This window comes from Eurosta solidaginis, chromosome 5, assembly GCF_040869045.1.
Source record: "Eurosta solidaginis isolate ZX-2024a chromosome 5, ASM4086904v1, whole genome shotgun sequence".
NCBI lineage: Eukaryota > Metazoa > Arthropoda > Insecta > Diptera > Tephritidae > Eurosta > Eurosta solidaginis.
In genome coordinates, this window is record NC_090323.1 from 253,252,252 (window position 1) to 253,260,409 (window position 8,158).

Genomic DNA, 8,158 nt, shown 5'->3' on the forward strand with positions numbered 1-8,158 from the left:
TAGTAATACCATTTAGTTTTCAACTCGACCCAAATAAACCTTTGAGATAAAAAATGTAGTAGGAGGCAAGAGCGGAGCAAAATACTCCGATTGGAATAAAGTCTGAACACTGCGTCAGCAATAAAACATGTTGTCAAAAGCGTGACGTCACGCCGAGAAAATTTATTTCAAAGCTAACTATGATTTTTTGCGTAAACCTCACGCGATGGTTACTATATTCGTTTGGTTGCGATCGACATACAGGGTCTCGAGATATAGGCCGAAACGTGGACCCGAGTACCCCTAGAATGTGTTTATAGAATATGGATAACAAATCAAAGCTGTTGATGAGTGCTTTAGTATATGGTAATTTTCATACCCCTGGGTGACTAGGGTCTCGAGATATAGGCCAAAACGTGGGCCAGTGAATGCCTAGACAGTGTTTATACAATATGGATATCAAATGAAAGCAGTTGATGAGTGCTTTAGTACAGAGTAATATATTATCCAGAGACGGACTGGGACTGGGATTTGGACTAGGACTGGGACTGAGAATCGGAGTGGGACTGGGACTGGGCTGGAATAAAATACATACCACCCTCTGGGACAGGCAATAAGGGATGTAGAAAAATGAGAAGGAATTGAGAGAAGAGAAAAAAGAGAAGGAGGAGGAGATTGACAAAGAGATAGAATGAGACGAAGATGGAGATAGATGAAGCGAAAAAGACGGAGGGAGGAGTGAATAAAATGATTAGGAAAAAGTGAAGAGGGGGGAGAGCAGAGTCAGACGGAAAAAGCTTATTAAAATGTATGCAGATAGGCCAAATTTAGGGCAAGACAACGTCTGCCGGGTCTTCTAGTAGTTATTATACTTTTAAAAGTTATGAATCTATACAAAGTGAAAAAGAATGTCGAGTCAAAAGAAAATGTTCATTGATCATATTGTTGTACAAAGGCATTGTATAGAAAATAAACAAGAAGAATCAATCAATCAGCTGTACGGATAACAACACCTGGTAAAATTTAATTTTTATACGTATTTCAAAATATTTCTTGGATTTTACTTTGAGATTAGTTTCATAATTTTAGCTATATAATTCATTTAGACCTGTTAAATATGAATTAGCATTAGTAATTAATTAAGTGCATGCTTCTTTTATTGGTCAATGATTATTGCAATTGGCCTTTTCGATTTTTTCGATTATTTTTGATTTAAATTTTTTTAATTTTTTTTTATTTTTTTCGGCTTTGTTGAAAAAAATATACTTGTTTGTTGCATGCAGGCCTTTTTTGATCATTTTTTATTTTTTTCAATAATCGTAAAAAATTATATTTTTATTTTTTTAAGCAATTGAAAAGTAATCATTAAAAATAGAAAATAATGACATGTAATCATTAAATGGCGCTTAAAGAAACAATCAAGGGAACGGCTAATCATTACCATTAGTTACCATTATTTAACAGGTCTGAATTCTTTGAAGTATTTTGCAAAATCAACAAAAAAAAAATTAGAAAATAATTGATAAAATTTGTTAAAAATTTTCATTGCTAGTTTTGTGGTCATACTTTTGTCCAAAGTCCTTCCGACATGAGTTGCAAAATTTATTTTGGAAACAAAAAAAATTGCTTAATTTTTAAGAATTTTCGTCAGAAATATTAGATAGTCCTTTCTTCTAAGTGTGCATAAAAAACAAAAAACACTTCAAATACATACCTAAAAATTTTCATAACGTACAAATTTTCACTCAACTGGATGTTATTCAAATTTAATTCTATGAAATCTTCTATCTAACGATTAAGTCATTCATTGAATGCATAATCTCTCGCATGCCATATGCAAAAAAAAAAAATTGTCAACAAAACAAATACATATTCAAACAAAAATCAGCATTATTTTCACTTTTTTTTTTGCATTCCAAAAACTTTTCCAGTTTGTACGAATGTTGCAATTTTAATCCTTTAATCGCCAAATGATATTTTTGCACTAAGTCAGCATAAATGTGAATATTCTCAATTTCTATTTAACTATTCAATGGTACGTTTGTTTGACCAACTGACCAGCAGCAATTCGTTGAACAAATTTTTGGTTTTGTTTTATATTGTTTGTATTTTACAAATTTCTACAAACAAACAATAGCAGCGAAATCACTAACATATTTTTGGCACACAATAGCAACATATTTTGGCTGTGAGATAATAATGATAATCCCACAGTTCTCATAATGCCTTTTTTTTGTAAGCGGTCGGTCATATGATTTATATGCAGAATATTGGTGAGGTATTTTTGTGAAAGGAAAGCAAAAGAATTTTCCAAACGATGACAATGCAAAAAACGGATATCCGATAATTTCACTTTTCCTGAAAAAAAATGGAAAAAGATGGCTTTGTGGGCGTTTATTATTATCAGCTACTGTTTTAAAATATGAAAAAAGATTGTGCATGAAAGGATTAGTGTTCGACTCGACTCTTTTTTTTTTTTTTTTGTTTTGGCTTTCTAAGAAAGGTTGGTTAAGAATTCAATATTTCGCTCTATTGTTCGTACGTATGTATGAACGTGTAATATTTTTTTATATTGTGTTCAGAAATTGGAGATTAAAAAAGTTGGAAATTATTTCAAATTTCTGAATTTTAAATAAAGGATATTTGAAGTTCAATTGTTGCTCACAAATTAATGTTTGACGGTGTTTCCGGTGAACTAGTCTAAAATTTGCTTATTTTGAAAACTATTAATTTATTAAAAATATTCAGTAAATAGCAGCTATCACGAAAATACCAGTGGCAATATTTATCGAATTTCTGCAATTAAATTTTCATTATTTATTTTCGTTATTTAAAAAAAAACTTCAATTAATTGTGATTTTTAACAATTCTTGAGAATAAGCGCGATTTCCTGGCATAGTAATGACCGACTGAAGTCGCCCCATGAGCCATAAGACTTCTTTCTGCTACTTGGGCCTTCTTTAAGCCCAGGTAGTATTTGAAGCCTCATTTGTTGTCGCTAGGCTATCACAATATTGTTCTCATGATTCCTTTTTGCTTTCCTAATGCAGCTTTTCATTGCTCTTCGAGTCGGCTATATTTAGCTTTGTTGAGGAGTTTTCTTGTCCTTGATCAAACTTGGCCTGACACTGTGCTCCCTCACATTGCCCTAGGTTTAGTGCTTCGCTTAATTAGGCGACAACACAGTTCAAACCAGTTTGTTATTATCTCTGTTAAGCGATTCAACACACTCTCTATATTGCCAGTTTACCGTCTGAATTACACTTCTGTCGATGCCAGTTTATGGGATATTACTTCGAAATATTTTTCCCTGTTTGTGTTTCTGGAATTTCTAAGGTGATATCTAAAATTTTATCTCTAATTATTTTCCTAAACGTAGGGTGATTTCCTTTGTTACATACAATTGTGTAAGTAGTCAAAGATCGGCTCTTGCATCTGTACAGCTACTGCTCCAAAACTCATTTTGTCCATTGGCGGCGCAACTAATTACTAAGTCCATCCTATGTGACTACGCAAAAGTACCGAGTCGTCGGATTGGTATCGACGGTGCAGTGTCGTCTTCGTACTTTAACTATGCGCTCTTGTTCGCATCCTAGGCATCAATCCGTTACAATGATGCGTAAAAGTTTACATATTAATACGCCTTTACGCTACAATACATGTCCTGAATTTACTCTCTTGTAGTGTATGTAGAACGTGGCCGTTCAGCCCCATTTCGAAAACTATGTCCCTAACCAGCCAGGCTCTTTGGGTTATGTCCACACAATTGTTCGCTACTAACTTCGTTAGGTCAAGCGAGATGGAAGCTGAGTAGTAACATCTTCCTCCCTTGTGGAACCTGACTTTTAACCAAATGCAAATACTTGAAGGAGGCTCATCACGAGTCTTACGACCCCATTGCTCTTTTTTATGACTTTCAGTAACGTTTGAGCAATTAAAATCAATTAGTGGATTCCTGCCCTTGTCTTAGAGGCGGTCATCGCTACCACCTGCCACGAATTTGCCCTTAGCTCTTTATTTTGCATCCAAAAAAGCTTTAGTATCGATTCCATTGCCATTACTGGCGGTAGCATCCACACTGCAGCCATTGGAGGAAGTGGTAACCTGGGGCGAGGGATCACAACTGATTGCATTTCTGGCGACAGAGCGCCCATCCGACAACTTTGACGCCATTCTGCAGCCTGCTCCGTGGAAGCTTCGAGCATCAATTTAATTAATTTTCCTCTTCCTTAACATGTATTTATAATCAAAGAAGCTTTTACCACTTTTGTTGCTAGACTAATGCACGTTTTAAGCACTGCTATAAGCTACTCATACCGGGGAGAACAGCTTATTAACTTTTATTTCCTACTTTATTTCAGTATTAATCTGCAGTAAAATATCTTTATTACTAGTGGAATTTACATCAGTATAAATTCCAAGGTGTCCAAATATTTACAATACAAAAGTTATGTGTGTCCAAGTGACAGCTTCTGTTGCCCAACCAAAAATGTTCCCACAGTGCTTTACGGTGTTTTGATAGAAAAGTTTTCAAAGAAAAGCATAATCAGACACAAAAAAAGAAGAATTGCATTCAATCCTTTTGATTGCTCAATGTATTATTTACTAATTTTGTAAAAGAAACTAAATGAATGACATGAATTTATGAGAAAAAAATAAGGAAGGCTAAGTTCGGGTGTAACCGAACATCACATACTCAGTTGAGAGCTATGGAGACAAAATAAGGGTAACCCTGGAATGTGGTTGTATGACATGTGTATCAAACGAAAGGTGTAACTGAGCATTTTAAGAGGGAGTGGGCATTAGGTCTATAGGTGGACGCCTTTTCGAGATATCGCCATTAGGGTGAGCCAGGGGTGACTCTAGAATGTTTGTACGATATGGGTATCAAACGAAAGGTGTTACTGAGCATTTTAAGTGGGAGTGGGCATTAGGTCTATAGGTGGACGCCTTTTCGAGATATCGCCATTAGGGTGGACCAGGGGTGACTCTAGAATGTTTGTACGATATGGATATCAAACGAAAGTTGTTACTGAGCATTTTAAGAGGGAGTAATCCTTAGTTCTATAGGTGGACGCCTTTTCGAGATATCGCCATAAAGGTGGACCAAGGGTGACTCTAGAATGTTTGTACGATATGGGTATCAAACGAAAGGTGTAACTGAGCATTTTAAGAGGGAGTGGGCATTAGGTGTATAGGTGGACGCCTTTTCGAGATATCGCCATTAGGGTGGGCCAGGGGTGACTCTAGAATGTTTGTACGATATGGGTATCAAACGAAAGGTGTTACTGAGCATTTTAAGTGGGAGTGGGCATTAGGTCTATAGGTGGACGCCTTTTCGAGATATCGCCATTAGGGTGGACCAGGGGTGACTCTAGATTGTTTGTACGATATGGGTATCAAACGAAAGTTGTTACTAAGCATTTTAAGAGAGAGTAATCCTTAGTTCTATAGGTGGACGCCTTTTCGAGATATCACCATAAAGGTGGACCAAGGGTGACTCTAGAATGTTTGTACGATATGGGTATCAAACGCAAGGTGTTACTGAGCATTTTAAGTGGGAGTGGGCATTAGGTCTATAGGTGGACGCCTTTTCGAGATATCGCCATTAGGGTGAGCCAGGGGTGACTCTAGAATGTTTGTACGATATGGGTATCAAACGAAAGTTGTTACTGAGCATTTTAAGAGGGAGTGGGCATTAGGTCTATAGGTGGACGCCTTTTCGAGATATCGCCATTAGGGTGGGCCAGGGGTGACTCTAGAATGTTTGTACGATATGGGTATCAAACGAAAGGTGTTACTGAGCATTTTAAGAGGGAGTGGGCATTAGGTCTATAGGTGAACGCCTTTTCGAGATATCGCAATTAGGGCGGGCCAGGGGTGACTCTAGAATGTGTTTGTACGATATGGATATCAAATTAAAGGTATTAATGAGGGTTTCAAAAGCGAGTGGCCCTTAGATGTACATATATGTGAAGGCGTTTTCACGATATCGACCAAAATGTGGACCAGGTGATCCAGAAAATCATCTGTCAGGTACTGCTAATTTATGTATATATGCAATACCACTAACAGTATTCCTGCCAAGATTTCAAGGGCTGTTGATTTCGCCTTGTAGAACTTTTTCATTTTCTTCTACTTAATGTGGTAGGTGTCACACCCATTTTACAAAGTTTTTTCCAAAGTTATATTTTGCGTCAATAAACCAATGTAATTACCATGTTTCATCCCTTTTTTCGTATTTGGTATAGAATTATGGCATTTTTTTAATTTTTCGTAATTTTCGATATCGATTAAGTGGGCGTGGTTATGGTCGGATTTCGGCTATTTTTTATACCAAGATAAAGTGAGTTCAGATAAGTACGTGGACTAAGTTTAGTAAAAATATATCGGTTTTTGCTCAATTTATTGTGTTAACGGCCGAGCGGACGGACAGACGGTGGACTGCGTATAAAAACTGGGCGTGGCTTCTACCGATTTCACCCATTTTCACAGAAAACAGTTACCGTCATAGAATCTATGCCCCTACCAAATTTAAGAAGGATTGGTAAATTTTTGTTCGACTTATGGCATTAAAAGTATTCTAGACAAACTAAATGAAAATGGGCGGAGCCACGCCCATTTTAAAATTTTCTTTTATTTTTGTATTTTGTTGCATCATATCATTTCTGGAGTTGAATTTTGACTTAATTTACTTATATACAGTAAAGATATTAAATTTTTTGTTAAAATTTGAATTTAAAAAAAATTTTTTTTAAAAAGTGGGCGTGTTCTTCATCCAATTTTGCTAATTTTTATTTAGCACATATATAGTAATAGTAGTAACGTTCCTGCCAAATTTCATCATGATATCTTCAACGACTGCCAAATTACAGCTTGCAAAACTTTTAAATTACCTTCTTGTAAAAGTGGGCGGTGCCACGCCCATTGTCCAAAATCTTACTAATTTTCTATTCTGCGTCACAGCGTCAACCAATCTGCCAAGTTTCATCGCTTTATCCGCCTTTGGCAATGAATTATCGCATTTTTTCTGTTTTTCGAAATTTTCGATATCGAAAAATTGGGCGTGGTTATAGTCCGATATCGTTCATTTAAAATAGCGATCTGAGATAAGTGCCCAGGAATCTACGTACCAAATGTCATCAAGATACCTCAAAATGTACTCAAGTTATCGTGTTAACGGACAGACGGACGGACGGACGGACGGACATGGCTCAATCAATTTTTTTTCGATACTGATGATTTTGATATATGGAAGTCTATATCTATCTCGATTCCTTTATACCTGTACAACCAACCGTTATCCAATCAAAGTTAATATACTCTGTGAGCTCTGCTCAACTGAGTATAAAAAGAACGCTTAACTAGGAAAGGCTGCTTTTATGGGCGCCCACACGAAATTGAGTTATTCACAGGCCTTACAAGTTATAATAATACCCCAAACACTTTTGGGTGGACAGTGACAAAGAGAACAACAACAAAAACAACACTAAAGTTGACGAAGATGAAAAGTGCTTTTGAAAAGACTACTTAAACAAGAGCAACAAAAGCATTCAAAACGAGATCAAATTGAAAAGACGTTAACTAAATGCTGCGCATGCGCAACCAACGAATGAGTTTCCCAGCTAAATGCTACACCTGTACTCTGCTCCAACACTTGCACATACAACCGCATGTAAATATTAATACCACCTGAAGGCAAAGCTGAGCTGCTTAATATTGTTAAGGTGTTGGGCATTTTAAATTTTGGAATTCTCTCATTGGTACGCCCCTCAAGGTGGTGGGTTGGTTGCATTTGTATGCGTTTGACAGAATGCTATGGACATGCTATGAGCGTGCTGAGTGCTAAGCAAATATTGAAAGTAAATGCTAACTCCAACACACCGCCTGCAGTAGAATTTGGTTTTGGTGAAATGGAGTGAATACGGAAAACTCTCACGGTTGGAGGCTTGTAGCAGCAGCAGCTAAAGTGTGTGTGTGTGCTTCGTAATACAGTCAACGGATTAGCAGCGTGACAGACAAGTGGCTAAAGGAATAGGTGCATGTAATGTAGTTATTTTGATATCGATGCAACAAAGGTAAATACGTAGCCATACACACAGCAGCGAACAAAAAAATAGCAGTGGCAAATTGTTTTTTTTTTGCTTTCGATATTTTAAGAAAAACCTATATTGTAACC